Raw genomic sequence first — 16,274 nt, 5'->3', positions numbered from 1 at the left:
TTTAGTTATTTTCTCAAGCTCTATTCTAATGTTCATAACTTCCTGATGGACATCACTCCCTGGATAATCCAATAGCACCTCACACTCAACAGATCCAAAGATAAATTCATCATGTCCTCCCACAAATTATCCCCTTTCCTGAAGGCTCAAAGCCCATCCTTTATTCCTCCCTATACCTAATCAATTGCCAAATCTGTAAGTTCTCTGCCTTTGTAGCATCTGCATCTGCCGCTATATTCCATTCTGAATACCACTGCCCTACTCCCAATCCTCTCAATTATGTATACTGTCTTTTGTAATAAGCTTCTAATTTCTCTTCTCCTATCATTCCTTTCTTACCCCAAGCCATCATATCCAACAAAGTCAAATTAATTTCCTAAAGTAGGGCAATGATTGCTCATCTGCTCACAAACCTTTAGTAGCTCCCCAGTTCCTTTTTAATTAAGTACAATCTCACCATCCCTACATTTAATTTTCTCTGTGATCTATCGAGCATCCATCTATGCTTAGCTTTTTCCTATATAGTCCTACCATACCCTGCAAGAACACTGAATTACTTGCTGTTCTCTAAACCTGTATGCAGATTCTGTGCTTCCATATCTTTTTTCATGCCACTTCCCTCATCTCTGCTTGTTATTAATAAAATCCTACCAATACTCAGTATCGTTTCGGATGCTTTCTTTTCTGCCTTCTCTTCTAAAGACCTGCTTGAAACTTTTGCAGAGATTCCAGCTGAAACTTCGGTTATAGCAATTGTTATATTGTTCATTTGATTAAGATTTTCTGTGAACTCATTTTATCTCCCTACTCAGATTGGAACCTCCATTTTTTATTGGGTTAATATATCGGGCAATGTCAGTACTCCAGAAAGATTCCTTCAGATCCTTTTTTGCCATTTCACTATCATACGCTCTTCCTCTATCAACTTCAGTGTTCTTTGCATTGCTAAGCCAGCACCTTCTGTGGACTTCTCTTCAGGAAAGCTGCCCTCAGGCTACTGGAGTTGCTTTGCCCACAGAGTCAGAAGGTTAGTGCTCGGAGTTTCTATCCTCTCCGTCTACACCGGGGTAGCTATTAGCCAATAGCTATAGAACGTGGGAATATGAAAGCACAGCTGCCTAACTGCAAGATGATACAACTTGGGGGCCTAACATACACTGCAGAATTTCCCTACAGGATCAGGCTAAAGTTACCCACTGCAGGATTTCTGCCAAGATTCCAACCTTGCTTGCCTTTCTGTCCTTCTCTGCTCCCTAACGCATCTGTCTGTCTCTCAGGGAGTGCTGCTGGGGAACTGTGGCTAAGACAAGTCACATTTTGAGTACCTGCCATGTTCTAGGAACCATGCTAAATGTACACATAAATAATTGTATTAAATTTAACCCTCACAACCACCCTGACAGCGAAGTGCTATTATTATTCTGATTTAACAGACAAGGACATTGGCATTCAGGTTAAGTAACTTTTTCAAGCCTATACAGCTAGTAAGTGGTAATGCCAGGATCCAAACAAGGCTTCAGAGGCAGCTCAGTCAACCACTTTGCAACACTCCTTCTGACATTGCTACATTGAAGGCAGACTTCTAATATTGCCCGAGACGGTCCCTACCTCTTGGTATTCACACCTATGTGCAATCTGTTCCCCGGGAGTGTGAGTTAGACCTAGTGATTTTCCACTAACAAATAGAATATGGCAAAAGTGATTTATTTTCCATGATTAGTTATACAAGACTGTGGCTTTTATCTTGCTAGCAGAACATCTCGCTGACTTTGATTAACCAAGCTGCCATGTTGGAGAAACCCATGTGATAGGGAACTGAGAGTGGCCTCCAGTCAAGACCCTGTGAGTCCCAAATCCTGCCAACAATCATATTAGTGAGCTTGGAAGTGAATCCTTCCCTGGTGGAGCCTTGAGATGAGACCATAGTCACTGTCAATATCTTGATTGCAGCTTATGAGAGACTCTGAACCAGAGGTCTCTCAGTTAAGCTGTGCCTGGATTCCTGAACTACAGAAAGTGGGAGGTAATAAATGTGTAATATTCTTTGTTAAATAACTGCTGTCTGAAAAACAGAAAAGGAGTCAGCCTTGTTATTCTGGCTCAGTGACTTACCAATAGAAATGCTAACTAATAATCTATCACCTCTGCTGATTTTACAGTCCAATAAACTTACTCCTATTTTACTGGCCTCCCCTCCATACTGATGAGTGTTGTGGGTGGATTTGTGAGCTCTCACAGGTAGAATGGTGGAAATAAACTGCTGGAAAAGCATTAACTTTCCAGTTACTTCATGCCCTTAGAACCAAGTAAACAACAAATAAATTATGAGTGAGGATTGGGTAAAGAAATTATTTTAATGCATCCAAAATAAGCCATTGCTTTTATGCTTGTTTCAATCAATTAATTAATCAATATGGGGCAGTACAAATTGGGTACCAGCTGGCTTATTGCTCAACCATAAGCAAAGCTATGCTCAGTGCCTCCCAGTCAACTGCATGTTTTCCAACGTTTGTCTCTCTCTGCCCCTGCATATTCACCCACATACAGCACAGCTGTCATGTAAATGGAAATCAACCAAAGATGTTTTTTCCAACTCTATGTTCCACTTGTTGTCACGGGATGACAGAACAAAAATTGGTGAAGATAGAAGTAAAACTGAAAAAAGATGCAACTCTCCAACTATCCCAGCAGCCTGAAACCATCCTTTGAGTAGACAATAAAAAGTAATAGTGGGACGAATGACACTATGATGACAGAAGTAGAAAAAAGCCAGAAGATAAAGGCAAGTGTATAATGTTCTTTGACCCACAGGGAAACATACGCACCTTCCTGATCCCTTTCAAACAGTGGTTGGCAACAACTGGGCCAACCAGCTGTCCTGGTTTGTCTGCAATTGTCCTCATTTTTAGCACTGAAAGTCCTGTGTCCCTGGAAACAGCTCAATTCTGGATAAGCCAGAATGGTTGGTCACCCTAGCAACAACCATTAACTCCCAAAGAGCTCGGCTCCCGTTGACATTTGCTTTTTAATTGGAGGAGTCAATAAAAAGATATTTTCTTAAACTTTTCTCTTTAAAAGCTATAAACATTCTATTGGCAGAGCTTATTTTTAAGGTAATGACATAAATTCTATTTCTTCCACTAAAAAGTAAAAGAGACATTGGAAAGGTTTTACTAGTTTTATTCAGATGATATATTTGAGCTGAAAGGTGGGGGATGGAGACAGGGGAGTGAGCTCGGAAGACAGGAAGCTGTCAAAAATATGGACTAAGAGCATATTTAAATTTGCTGGTATGTTATTGACTGATGGAATCACTTGGCTGAATAAAAAAGCACAAGTTAATTATGTCAGTAGTCATGCTTTTAACACTGGAGATCTGGCCCTTACAACCTGCAAATTTTTCAGCTCGAAGATATCTTGGAGGTAGTCTAATCCAAACTTCTACTTTTTAGATAGCATTCAAGGAAGCTCAAGCTTGCATTTTGCTGCCTGTTACAGAGCACTGGTTTGGGGAGATCATAACATGTGTTATATGATAAAAAGGGTTCCTTAGACATATAAGTTTAGGAAATATCAAGATAAGCAATGTCAAACAAGTTTCTTGACTGCAGGAATTTTCTAGGCGTTTTATGTGCTCACGATCAGTAATTCTCTTTCAAAGATGTACATTAGAATCGCCTGAGGAACTTTTAAAAACTACAGATGATGGGGCCCCACCAAGATCTAGGGAATAAGAGAAAAAAAAAAAAAACCATTCACTGGAGAGTTCTGATGCCCACCCAAGTTAAGAATCACTGGCTATATTTCTGGGCTCTCTATTCTGCTCCACTGGTCTTTGTGTCTGTTTCTATGCCAATATTGTGCCATTTTGTTTACTATAGCTTTGGAGTATATTTTAAAGTTAGGTAGTGTGATGCCTCCATCTTACACTTGTTGCTTAAGATCACACTGGCTATTTGGGGTCTTTTGTGGTTCCATATGAAGTATAGGGTTTTTTCGGTCTATTTCTGTGAAAAAAGTCATCGAAATTCTGATAGGGATTGCATTGAATCTGGAGATCGCTTTGGGTAGTATGGGCTTTTAAATGATACTAATTCTTCTAACTCATGAACACGGGATACCTTTCCATTTATTTGTGTCTTCTTCAATTTCTCTCATCAATGTTTTACAGTTTTCACTGTAAAACTTTCACCTCCTTTGTTAAATTGATTATAGACCAAAGTGCCAAGAACACACAATAGGCAAAAGACAATCTCTTCGATAAATGGTGTTGGAACCACTAGATATCCACATGCAAAAGAATGGAATTAGACCCTTACCTGAAACCATATATACAAATAAACTCAAAATGGATTAAAGACTTATAAACCTGAAACTGTAAAATTACTGGAAGAGAACAGGGGAAAAGCTCCATAACATTGGTCCGGGCAATAATATTTTAGATATGTCCCCAAAAGCAAAAATAGACAAATGGAATTACATCAAACTAAAAAGCTTCTGCATAGCAAAAGACACAATCAATAGAAAGAAGAAACAATCTACAGAATGGGAGAATATATTTGCAACCCAAACATCTGGTAAGGGGTTAATTCCCAAAATATATAAGGAACTCAAATCAATAACAAGAAAACAAATAACCTGATTTTTGAAAAATAAGCAAAGGACCTGAATAGACATTTCTCAAAAGAAGACATACAAATGGCCAACAGGTATATGAAACAATGCTTAATATCAGTAATCATTAGGGAAATGCAAATTATGAGCACAATGGGATATCACCTCACACCCGTGAAAATGGCTATTATCAAAAAGATGAAAGGTAACGAGTGCTGGAGAAGATGTGGGAAAAGGGATATCCTTGTATACTACTTGTGGGAAATAAATTAAATTAGTATAGCTATTATGGAAAATGGCATGGAGCTTCCTCAAAAAATTAAAAATAGAAATACCATATGATCCAGCAATCCCACTATTGGGTTTATATCCAAATGATATGTAATCAGTATGTTAAAGAGATATCTGCATGCCCATGTTCATTACAGCACTATTCATAATAGCCAAGATATGGAACCAACCTAAGTGTCCATCAGCAGATGAATGGATAAAGAAAATGGCATATATATATATAATGGAAAAGAATTAAATCCTGTCATTTGCAACACCGTGGATGGAACTAGAGGACATTATGTTAAGTGAAATAAGCCAGGCACAGAAAGACAAATATTGCATGTTCTTACTTACATGTGGGAGCTAAAAAAGTGAGCTTATAGAAGTAGAGAGTAGAATGGTGGCTACCAGGGCCTGGGGTGTTGGGGGGAGGGTTGGAAAGATGTTGGTCAAAGGATACAGAATTTCAGTTAGACAGGAGGAATAAGTTTAAGATATCTATTGTATAACATGTTGACTATCATTAATAATAATGTATTGTATTCTTGAAAATTGCTGAGATTTTTAGTGTTCTCGCTATAAAAAATGTGTTAATTAGCTCAATTTACCTATTCCGCAATGTATACATATTTCAAAACATTTGCATATGATAAATATATACAATTTTTATTTGTCAATTTAAACATTTTTAATTAATTAATTTAAAACACCACTGGGTAATGTATACTGTCAATCAAGAAATAATCTGAAATATTTTCCAAACTTACTTGGCCATATATATATTTTCCCTTCCTTCCTTCCTTCCTTCCTTCCTTCCTTCCTTCTTCTCTTTCTCCTCCACCTTTCTTTCTTTTTGTTTTGGCTTTGGAAGATACCGATTTATATTTGATTCTTTAATTCTTCCATATGAAAAATTTAAAACATATGGAAAACTAAGGAGAGTAGTATAATGAACCCCCTTGTACCATCACTAAGTTTCAACAGTTATAAATGCTTAGCCATCTTGCGCTGGGCACAGTGGCTCATGCCTATAATCCCAGCACCTGGGGGAGGCTGAGGTAGGAGGATCACTTGAAGCCTGGAGTTTGAGACCAGCTTGGGCAACAAGTGAAACTCCAGCCTGAGTGACCCTGTCTCTTAAAAACAAAAATCATGGCCATCTTGATTCATCTATACTTTCATCCACTTACTCTTTCTCCCCACCACTGGATGTTTTTAGAAGCAAATCCCAGATAATCATATTATTTTATTCATAAATACTTCAAAATGTATCTCCAAAAGATAAAAATCTTTTTAATATAATTGCCATACCTTTATAACATCAAAAAATTAATAATACTTTAATATTATTAAATATTCAGTCAGTATGCAAATTTATAAATTAACTTAAGAATTGACATCGTAGTGATAATGAAACTTCCTAACTCAGAACATGGTATGTCTTTTTATTTGTTCATGTGTACTTTTGTGTATTTCAGAAGTATGTTTTAGCTTTTCTCACATAAGTTTTGAACCTTTTTCAAGTAAGTTTTCACCTAGGTATTGTATTTTATTTATTTAAGTTTAGATTTTGCTATTTTAAATGGAGTCTTCTCTCGATTATATTTTCTAACTTGTTATTGCTCATATATGTGAAGTTTATTAATTTTAGTCAGCTTTATTAAGGTATAACTTACATGCAACAACATGCACATATTTTAATTATCTAGTTCAATGAGTTTTGATAAAAGTATACGTCCATTTAACCACCACTCCCATTATTGATTTTATGTGTTTATTTTATAGCCCACTAAGTTACTAATTCTATTTTTTAATATAAACTCTCAAGTTCTTACTAGTCTTGACCAATCATTAAAAAAAGCATCACATTCTAATTTCTTTTTCTGTTTTTTTTTTGTTTGTTTTATTTCTCACTCTATCCCACCATGAAAAAAAGATTTTTCCAGTCAATGCTGTAATAGGAATAGATTCAATGTCAAATTCTGACTGCTCCTAGAGATTTAAATTGTTATTACGGGCATAAAGAAACTTGATCCTCTTTGCAACAGGTGTCATGCTAAATACAAGTTTACTGATGTAAGCAGCTAATAATAATTGGAATGTTAGCTGACTCAAGAATAGATATCCGGCTCATTAATATTTGCTTCAGAGAAATAGGCTCAAATGTTCCTCTAGAGTCTCAGTGAATCCATGACCTGGATGTTTAGATGAATAAATTCATTGCTAAGCCCAGTACTAAGGTTGTCATTACTCAACTCCAAGTGACCACTAGCTGAAAAACTGTGTTTACCAAGCACCAGCAGTTGTATTTATGAATGTTTAAGAAACTACAATGACTTGCATTATTCTCAGTGTCCCCCAAATGTGATGATTTTATTTGAAACTTAAAAGGCAGCCAACTGCTCCCCTAGTTGAGACTAAAACAAGAGCAGCAGCTTTTCATGGAAGTAGTGGCTTTCCAGGCAAGGGGCAAGGTAATGAGCAATACATGGAGCAAAGGTGGTGGGGCCAAGAGGGTGAGACATGCTGGCTGGAAAAAAAAAATGGATTCTTCCAGAAGTCCTTAGAGCTGATAGAAACTATAACACATAATTTAATACTTGATTTTTGTCTTAGTTTGGGATTTTGAAAAAGCAGACCTTGAGCAAGGATTTAGGTATAAGTAATTTATTGGAGGAGAGAGTATGATCTCAGGAAGCATGATGAAGGAAAGAAGGAAAACCAACAAACTGTGTGTAAGTGGAAGGGTTACCACTGTGGACAACTGGAGCTCAATCTCACTGAGCACCTGAGATAATATGTAAAATATGCCTCAGAATTGTCCCGATGAGAGCTGGGGATGCTGAGATATTTATCCACTAATTTCCATCCCTTATTGGTTTGAGGTCACTATGAGGGAAGTGGCAGAAGTTAACACTTGGCACTTCTGGTCTGCCTCACTTGCAGATCAAGCATGCTTCCATGGCCAGAAAGTGTCCCCTTTGGTAGTGAGTCGTACGGGAATTATTTACAGGAAAGTTCTAGAGTAGACCAAGAGGATATGAGAAGTACAATTTTATATCGCTTGTGCTGCTCTCTGGTATTTTTTATGTGTGAATTTTATCTCACCAACAAGAAAGTAAACTCTTTGAGTGCATGGACTACAGTTTATATTTTTATTGCTGCCCTGCATAAATTCTAGCAAGCTCCTTGCTGCTACAAGATTAAGTCCACTAAGCCCAGCATGATCGGGGTCCTGCCTTCCTCTCTAGACTTCTCTTTCCAGTACACTTTTTCATCCCAAGCATTCTGACCATTCCTCAAGTGCCTCCTCTCTGCCTAGAATACCCCTTCCTCCCTTGTCCAGTAGGTCAACACTGATCATCTTTCAAGATCAGCTAAGTAACTCTTCTTTTATAAAGTGTTTCTAGTTCCACCCAAGTAATTATGCCCTCTTTTGCAAACCACCATGTGGTTCTTACAATTATACAATTTATCATACTGTACTGAAGTTATATTTTTATGTGTTAGTCTTGCCTACCAGAGTGTGAGCTCATTAAGTAAACCATATCTTTATCCACAGCACCCAGCTCAGTGCCTGCTATAGAGTAAATGCTCAATAAGTATTTTTTGAAGGAATAAATGAATGTGACCAATAGATAATTTCTGATTAGATGAAACAAGGAGCTGGACCTTCCTACTTTGGATACACCTAAAATACCTCTCAAATATTTGTAGATTGAATGTACAGTCATAAAGAATATTCCCCAGAATAACGTGTCAATGCCCTTCAGCCAAAGACAACCAGGAACATGGCTTGTAGTTCAGCACGTTAGGTTTTTACTTGTTGCACTGAGAGAGAACACATATCATGGGGACCATAGGGAGTCTCAGTAAGAGGGTTATAGAAAAAAAACTATTATAGGATTTGGGCTTTGGATGGATGATTTGGGAGAGGGACCAAAGAAATGGATTTTCTCTAGGTTAGATATTGTTAGAAAGTGGGGTCAATCCTATGATTGGGTATTTTATGAAAGGCATGGTGGCTTTGATTGTGTCTGTACATAGATGAAATTACGAAGTGACCTTGTTTTGTTTCATTTTATCATGGTCTCAGAGTAACATTATCTGAGTTTGGTATTTTGTGAAATTGTTTATGTCTCACAGAACAAAATGGCTTGGCTGTGAGCATTTGCCCAGCTTATAATAACATTGAGGTCCAGTTGTAAACGTCAGATAAGTTCTGAATATCAGGGGATGCCTTTTGAGAAGATGAGAGGAAGGCCCAAAAGAATGAGATTATATGCACAGGTGCTTATAGCATGCACAAGTGTGAAATGAGAGCTGAATAAAAGAAGGGAATAAAAGTGAGAAGCCAGCTGGATCTTCCATCCCGCTCTGTGACCTTTCAGGTTGACAAGAGTCTTAAATCCTGAAGCTCTGTGTAGTCCCAAAGGCATATAATGACTGAAAGAAATAGTTTTTTCATCAAAAAAGCAAGTAGCACAGATCCTCCTCTGAAGATAAAAACCATAAGGCCTGGAAAATTAAAATACTTAATCCAGCAGCAATATCACTTGTGTGTCAATAAAATAATAGGATTTCCTTTTCCTTGCCTCCCTGTTTTGGCTACTGTCTTTTAGAAAAATTGTTGACACCCTATGTGAGGATGTGGGCTAGACAACAAATCTGAAAGTATATAATTTATATTCAGAAAGAAAAAAATAATTTGGAATTTTCTGGTAGTTAAATTGTTTATGAAACCCTGTGACTGGAAATCTAAGTCCAAATGGTCACTCAAACACCATTATGATATCCAATCAACGAATTATTTTTGAGCACTTAGTATAAGTTAGGTACTATGCTAGATGCAGGAATTAAAAAGATGAAAAAAAAAATTCTTGTCCTACAGGAGCTCACAGTGCAGCAGAAGAGGCAAATAATTACTGACAAAGACAAAAACCAAAAAACCAACAACTCTCTATCCGATAGAGTTTCCACCCCTACCAATGGAAGTGACATAGCAGTTGCCAGATACAGAGGAAACATAGCCATGAGCAGTTGGGTCCCAGTAAACATCCAGTCAGGTCAAATTATTTGAGATTGACTTTTTGAGGACAGCTTTTTATTTAATATAATTTCAAACTTACAGAAAAGTTGCAATAATAGTACAAGAACGCCTGTTTACCTCTCATCCAGATTCACCACTTGTTTTCCTTTTTTGTTTTTTATTTTGTTTTGTTTTGGAGACAGGGTCTCGCTCTGTCTCCCAAGCTAGAATGCAGTGGCATCATCATGGCTCAAGAGATCCTCCTCTCTCAGCCTCCCAAGTAGCTGTGATAACAGGTGAATGCCAGCATGCCCAGCTAATTTTTCTATTTTTTGTAGAGATGGGGTCTCCCTGTGTTGTCCAGGCTGATCTCAAACTGCTGGCCTCAAGTGATCCTCCTACCTCAGCCTCCAAAAGTGCTAGGATTATAGTCATGAGCCACCACACCAATTGTTTTTCTTAACCATTTGTAAGTTAGAGATACTGTGCCCAACTTCTCCTTAATACTTCTGTGTGTGTTTACTAAAAGCAAGGACATTCTTCTACTTAAGCACTGTGCAATTACCCAAATCAGGAAATTTACAACTGATGCAATACCATTATCCAATCCATGGTCCATATTGAAATTTTATCAACTTGTCTTAATGTCCTTTACAGTTTTTTTGTTTTCCTAGCCTGCTTCAATCCAGGCTCATGCATTTAGTTGTCATGCTTTTTAGTCTTCATTCACCTGGGTCAGTTCCTTGGTCTTTCTGTCTTTCTTGACCTTGACACTTTTGAGAATTACAAGCCAGTTATTTTGTAGAATGTCCCTCAATTTGGATCTATGTGATGTTTCTCATTATGAGATACAGAGTATGAATTTTTAGCAAGAATAAGTGGTTGATTTTAAATCCCAGAATAGCTGGGATTTAAACAAACGAACATAATACAAAAATATCTCCCCCATTTTGACCTGACATTATGCAGGTGGGGAGCCTTTGAGGTCTCCTGGCGAAATCCAGACATTGCTTCATTCTAATGATCCCTAATTTAGCCATCAGAATTGCTAAAATCCTGAGGAAGATATCTGCTTCTTGGGGAGGGAGTTTACACTGAGCTGAAACCTTACATTAATTCAAAACTCTTTCCTAATGTGTGCTCCCCCCCTCCTCGACTTCACGCCCCCATGGATTAATGTCTGCTTCATTATTATTATGATGAATAAATTATTCATCAAGATGAATCAACGGCTTACAGAGATAAATAACATGACACGAATGTACTAAAGATGTTTCCCTCTTCTAAATAAGTAGCATTTGTAACCCAACCTCTAAGACTATAATTCTTTCCAAAGAAGGAGAGTCAACTACATAGTACACCCAAAGCAAGAGCTTTGAACAGGTTCTAATGCAAAAGAGTTCAAGACCTCAGTGATGCCTGGAATTTCGATTGTGCCTATTCAGTCTCTGCTCCCTCATGCTGAAATATCCAAGGCTACCATGAACTGGAAGGAGGAGGATGTGTGGGCACAGAGCGGGTGGAGAAGACTCCCCAAAATTGGGAACTATGCAAAGAGTAGCAGCGGGCAGTTAATCAGTTTCAGCTCTGAAATGACCCCTTTGTGCAGCTTGTCCTTCCTGAGGGAGAGGTTAAAATGCTGTCATGCCTGCTTTCAGCAGTGTGTTAATTAAAACAATTAATCCCAGGTCCTAAATAACATGGCTCACCTTATTTGGCTGAGGGGAAAGTAGTCCTCCTTCATTTTCTTTTTCTCACCTCCTACTTACTTGCTGAACAGCACATCAAAAAATGGGCAAATTTCTACATTTTACTTCCACCCCTAGGGCCTAGAAAGAGGAATGATCATTAAGGGCCATCCTAGAATCGAAAGTTATCTGTTTTCCTGAAACTGAGAAGCAAGCTTATTTTGAGATATTACTAGCACAGCGCAAAGTTAGTTGATAAAAATAGCTAACATTTATTGTGCATTTAGCATGTGCTGGGCTATGACTTAAGGGGCTAATCTCATTTAATCTTCATTACAATCTATGAGTTGGGTAGTATTATCATTATTATGATCATGTCCAGTTTTACAGATGAAGAAGCTGGGGCCAAGATAGGTGAAGGGACTGGGCCAAGATGAGTTATACAAGCAGGATTTAAATGCAGGTCATCTGGCCCAGAGCCCATTGCTCAACCACTGTGCTATCTGCCTTCCAGCTTCCACTTGCCTACAGCCTAGTGAGTGCCATAAGAGAACTAAGATTGTAACTGGTCCCCCATTGAACAAATTTCAATGGCCCCTATATAATACTGTTCCTTAACTAACTACTTGAGCTTTTGTTTCCCAGAAATGGTGGATTTTCTACAAGACAAAGGAGCTGAGATTCTGAAGGCCCCTGAGCAAACTTCTTGATGCCAAGATTCACCACCCCCCCACAACCTGTCCCTAATGCACGTAGCCCCCTGTGATATGCACCACAACCTACAACAAGGCACGTGGCCCCTCCTTTAAAAGCCCATGATCTCTCTTAGTTGGATAGATGGATTTGAGGTAGTTTCTCCAGTTCTTGCAAGACATCTGCCACATTAAAAATTCCTTTTTTCCTTGGCAATCCTTGTTGTCTCAATAATTGGATCTTTGTGTAATGATCCATATTATTGTGGATCTCTAGACCGAAACCCCCTTGCAGTTTTGATTACAAGATGAACCCATGCCAGATGACTAGGTTGGGTTGGTCAGGGAAAAATTCACAGAAGGCAGATTGGAACTAGGGGGAAAAGTAGACTGAGTTTGATTTGGTGAAGGGGGTATGAAGGACCTTCCAGGTGAGGGGAACCATGTGAGCATTACAGGTACTGGGGACAGCAAACTGAGCACTTTGGCCATGGTAGAGAGCCTTTGCAGTTGTTTGCAGGAGACCTTTATCATACTTCTATAAAACAGAGGATTCATACTTCTATAAAAGAGAGGAAACTTCCACACGACTCCCTGAGAGAGGGTAGGGGGGTGAATGTGGAGAATTCTTAAGAGTCTTATGACTATTGGGGCACATTAGCCTGAACACAAGGTCACTACAATGACAAAGCAATGGGGCCTGCTAAGTCCTTCCCTCTTCCCTTGGGCCATCAGCATTCCTCTGGGTCTCTATGAGGTTAGCAGAAAAGGCTGAACCTGCCTTTCTCTGTTCCAGTTTATCTTCCTGGAACTAGATGTTTTCTTCAATTCAGGATGTGACAATAGGAGGTCCTAACACATTCTCCAACTTAGCTTTACCATCAGCGAAGCTATTTGATTTCCATCTGGATGAAAGGAAGGAAGGAAGGAAGGAGGAGCAACTGGAACCCCCAAAACATCAACAATAGGAAAGTAATAGAAAATTCAATTTAAAAGGTCAATTAGACATGGTAGACCAAAAACAGTCTTGAAGGCTGGTATAAGGAATTTGGTCATACCCTACAGGAATCATTTATTATAATTCTCTGTGCAAGTACACATACACACAGTGTTTATCCATAAAGGAAATCACTGTGGGACCTGTGTTCAAATTAATCTCTAGAAATTTAATGTCATCCAATCCTCATTTTTTCATGAATAAATTTGGCAAGAACCTTAAGTCATTTTAAAAAGTCAAAATAGTATATTATCACATGTCTTTGAATCATTTGTCTGCCTAGCAAGTTAGTGTTTTTCAAGAATTATTTCATGATGAAAGAACATTTTAACCTATTAGGGAGACTTTAATAAAGTTTTCTCCTACAGTCCCATTCTTGACACTAAGACACTAATAAGTAATGGTTTCACAAATATTAAGTCATTCATTATTTGGAAACAAATTTTCTCATCCTTCTTTCCTAATAATCTACCTCAAATTACAGCCTTTCAATTGATCTCATAGTATTAGGTGATTTTTTTTCATTCAGATGTTTATATTTGGGTGAATCTATTGCTGAATGACTCCTGGGTGAAGGAGGAGATACAGATGGAAATCAAAAGATTCTTTTAACTAAATGATAACAGGGACACAAGATATCAAAACCTGTGGGATACAGCAAAAGCATTCCTGAGAGGAAAACTAACAGCATTAAATGCTCACATCCAAAAAACAGAAAGCTCAAAAATCAACAAACTAATAAACGGTCTCAAGGAACTGGAAAACGAAGAGCAAATTAATTCTAAACCTAGCAGGAGAAAAGAAATAACTAAGATCACAGCAGAACTAAATGAAATTGAGAATAAAAGAACTATACAGAAGATCAATAAAACCAAAAGTTGGATTTTTTAAAAGATAAACAAAATTGACAGCCCTCTTGCTAGATTGAAAAGAACTAGAAAGGAAGGGATTCCAATAAACTTAATTAGAAATGAAAAAGGAAAGGTCACCACAGACATCATGGAAGTACAAAACATTATCTTTGAATATTATAAAAATCTGTATGCCTCAAAACCACATAATGTGGAGGAAATGGACAAATTCTTGGAAACACAGAACTTCCCTAAGCTCAGCCAGGAGGAAACAGAATTCCTGAACAGGCCAATATCAAGCAAAGAAATTGGAGCAGCAATTAAAAATCTTCCAACGAGTAAAAGTCCTGGACCAGATGGGTTCACACCCGAATTTTACCAAACCTACAAAGAAAAACTCATACCTATACTGCAGAAATTATTCTATAACATTGAGAAAGATGGTATCCTCCCCAACCCATTCTACGAAGCCAATATCACCTTGATACCAAAGCCAGGAGAGGACACAACAAAAAAAGAAAACTACATACCAATATCCCTCATAAATATAGATGTAAAAATCCTCAACAAAATCTTAGCAAATTGAACCCAACAGCACATTAAAAAAATAATTCATCATGACCAGGTGGGCTTTATCTCAGAGATGCAAGGCTGATTCAACATACACGAATCTATAAATGCAATTCACCACATAAATAAAAGCAAGAACAAAGACCATATGATTCTCTCGATAGATGCAGAAAAAGCATTTGACAAAATCCGGGACACCTTTATGATAATTTTAAAATAATTTTAAATATATATTTATGTACAGAGATACAAATTTTTCATCCAAATCTGAAGACAACTGTTAACTCCTTCTGTTGATCTCCTACTGCCAACTACCAGCAAATGGGAAAAACTCCTTTCTCTAGGAAAAATATTTCCAGTATATTCTTTTTTGTTATCAAAAGACTTTGTATGAAAACAGGAAGATATGGTTTTCTCCTTAACTAAGCAAAACAGTTGTCTCAATCTCTGCAAAATATTCTTCCTATGCCTCTGACCCTTCCAGGATAAAAGAAATGATAGTATGCCTTTGGTCTTCCTGCTTCAGGAAGGAAAGGAGCTGTAGGAAAAGAATTGATTTTTTTTTCCACTTTTGTGGTTTGAGAAAAAGTGTTAATTCCAGCTTTTCAAAGTGCAGGAAAAACAATATATGCTTATTAGATTGCTACCTGTGGTACACAAATATATGGATTTAAGAGAAAATAACTGACCAGAAAAATGAAACACATTTTAAGTAAAATGCTACATGCTTCTCTCTTGGCTTCTAGAATTTAACCTCCATGTGACCCCCTCCATTCTAATCATTTTAGCTCTTAATGTACCTTAAAGTTATCTTCCCCTTTCTTTAAAATGAATTGCAGAGCCATTTTTTAATCTGCATTTTAACAATTTACTTTATCTAGTTATACACACACAGCCTTGTTCCAGAAAGGGTTTAAGGTGACTTAAACGGATCCACAACATACATCAAGAAAGTAGTAACTTACAGACGAATCAGGAATGAAGCTTATGCAGAAATGCTTATACGATCCTACTCATTTACTCTGGCTGGACTACAAATTTGTCTCTAAGCTATCTAGCAGGCAGTCAAAAGGAAACTTAATTAGTTATGTCATTTACAGTGTCCATAAAACAAAAACAAACCAATTATCCAAGAGAAGAACTGTTATTCCTAATAGTAAGACCAGAATGAAATTTCTCTTGAGAGGCTTCATAAAGAGGTCAGAGTATGATGCAATATTCAGTGTTCTCAGTAGCATCCTAATGGGAGATGCAAAGATGAATTTCACAGGGCTCTTTCTTATTGTGTTCCTCAGAATAGACAGATGGCATCACACCAACTTGAAAATAAGGAAAAGCAATTTTATCAAGAGTTTGGGGATTGGGGACAACACAATATGATATAGTCCAGATACTCAGTTCTCTGCTCTGCTGTGCAAAACCAGGAATATATCTTAGAACAAAAGAGTTTAAACTTGTACCCGAATGGCTTCAGAGAAATTATGAAACCACCAAAATTGTATACATTTTTCTTGACAGAGAAAATGCAGTTTATCAGATCCTCAAAGTACAAAGGTGACT

This window comes from Propithecus coquereli, unplaced genomic scaffold (genome assembly GCF_000956105.1).
Source record: "Propithecus coquereli isolate 6110/MARCELLA unplaced genomic scaffold, Pcoq_1.0 Scaffold173, whole genome shotgun sequence".
Classification (NCBI taxonomy): Eukaryota; Metazoa; Chordata; class Mammalia; order Primates; family Indriidae; genus Propithecus; species Propithecus coquereli.
Note: the sequence above shows the minus strand (reverse complement) of the source record.